Genomic DNA, 2364 nt, shown 5'->3' on the forward strand with positions numbered 1-2364 from the left:
CTCTCCCTTCTCTCTCCCTTCTCTCTCTCCCCTCTCTCTCTCCCCTCTCTCTCTCCCTTCTCTCTCTCCCCTCTCTCTCTCTCCCTTCTCTCTCTCTCTCCCTTCTCTCTCTCTCCCTTCTCTCTCTCCCCTCTCTCTCTCTCTCCCCTCTCTCTCTCCCTTCTCTCTCTCCCCTCTCTCTCTCTCTCCCCTCTCTCTCTCCCTTCTCTCTCTCCCCTCTCTCTCTCCCCTCTCTCTCTCCCTTCTCTCTCTCCCCTCTCTCTCTCTCCCCTCTCTCTCTCCCTTCTCTCTCTCCCCTCTCTCTCTCTCCCCTCTCTCTCTCCCTTCTCTCTCTCCCCTCTCTCTCTCTCTCCCTTCTCTCTCCCCTCTCTCTCTCCCTTCTCTCTCTCCCCTCTCTCTCTCTCCCTTCTCTCTCTCCCCTCTCTCTCTCTCTCCCCTCTCTCTCTCTCCCCTCTCTCTCTCTCCCCTCTCTCCCCTCTCTCTCTCCCCTCCTGTTCCTTACCTGTCCTCTTTACCCCAGTATTCCTACACAGAGTGCTTCACGACCAGTTACCACCCACGGGAACCTCTTCACACCGCTCGTCATATACGAGAAGCACGTCCGCGATTCAGTGATTTTCTTTACGAGCAAACACGCGTGCTGCTTCAGAGCAGCCAAACAGTCACGAGGCAGTTTCGTGAAGCTGATCGTTTCCAAACAAACTACATTCCTTCTGTAAAAAAAAAAAATGTAAAAGAGGATCGAGAATCTGAGACGGCGGCCAATCATAACAAACCAAGCATGTCTAAAACGCGATGGTTATACGGGCTTCTTTGAGCCAGTCTTCCTGACTTCTCATTCCTTCCCCTCACAGCCTTCCCCTCCCTTCCTTCCCCTTATGCGTCAAAACAGCGGACCTGAGGAGTTGCTCCCCTCAAGGTAAACAGGCAGGAACATCAACAATCTTCCCCTCGTGTGTGTATGTTTTGGTCATATTCCAAAGCTACTCTCAGGAAGGGAGGGGCTTCCTTTCTCACGTTTACACCACCTTAAAAGACGGGGAGGTACTTCATGCTACTCCCACCTGACACTCCCTTGAAGAACGGGAGGTCCCACTCGCATATACACTCACAGATGCACTCTACTGTGTAAAGTGCTTCTGTAATTCATTTTGTGTCTCTGTGTCTTCTTTTTTCTGGCTTGAGCAGAAGAAGAACATTTCATCCAGTTTTTATTACACACATAAATAGCCCACTGCTTGAGAGGCTGTTTGAAAGAAATTTGAAATGTGTAATACAGTAAATCCCACCTTGTTCTGAGTCAGGAAAAGACTGTCAAATATACAGTTGGTGGCTGGTAATCCACCCTTTTTTGACAGTCTGTTCACTTGAGACAGGTAACTGAGACCCAGTAACCTGTCCACATGCTAGGCGCGGTCATCCAGAGCCGACCCCCCAAAGACCCATTCATCAATTATAACATGCTGTTGTTCAAAATAGGAATTTTCTCAACTACCATTTAACATTATATTTACGCATATTTACGCCACATTAATAAGACTTAATAGAAATCCTCAGATTAGGCAAAATTGTAATTAATTTTGTCAATAAAGACGTTAATAATAATAATAATAATACGCGTAGATAGTGTTAGGTTAGGCGAGTAGGTTCCGTTGGCAATGAGTTGCATTACGTGGGTGAAGGAGTTACAAAGGTGCTGTTGAAGCAGAGGACGTGAAGGCACCACTGTTGCCAGCCCGTCCTCATCAACATTCCCAGCAGCCGCCACAATCCATGTTTATGATAAACGCTCAACACACATCTCACAACTGATGACGTTCGAAATTTGTGTTCTAATAGCGCTTCCCTGACGACCTCTGTGACCCACAGAGCTGTTAATGCTTCACCCGCGTACGTAATACAAATTCTGATCATTGCCAATTGAAACCTAAATAACTAACCTACACAAATATGCTAATGTGTGTATATAATGTTAATTCATTTGTTAGAAAATTCCTATTTTGAATAGTTTGTTAATACTGAATAGTTAGTGACAGTATTGGGCAGCGCCACTCATCCTGTGAGTGGACACACCGCCATAGTGACAGTATTGGGCAGCGCCACTCATCCTGTGAGTGAACACACCGCCATAGTGACAGTATTGGGCAGCGCCACTCATCCTGTGAGTGGACACACCGCCATAGTGACAGTATTGGGCAGCGTCACTCATCCTGTGAGTGGACACACCGCCATAGTGACAGTATTGGGCAGCGTCACTCATCCTGTGAGTGGACACACCACCATAGTGACAGTATTGGGCAGCGTCACTCATCCTGTGAGTGGACACACCGCCATAGTGACAGTATTAGGCAGCGTCACTCATCC

The sequence above is a fragment of the Procambarus clarkii genome, chromosome 30, assembly GCF_040958095.1.
Source record: "Procambarus clarkii isolate CNS0578487 chromosome 30, FALCON_Pclarkii_2.0, whole genome shotgun sequence".
NCBI lineage: Eukaryota > Metazoa > Arthropoda > Malacostraca > Decapoda > Cambaridae > Procambarus > Procambarus clarkii.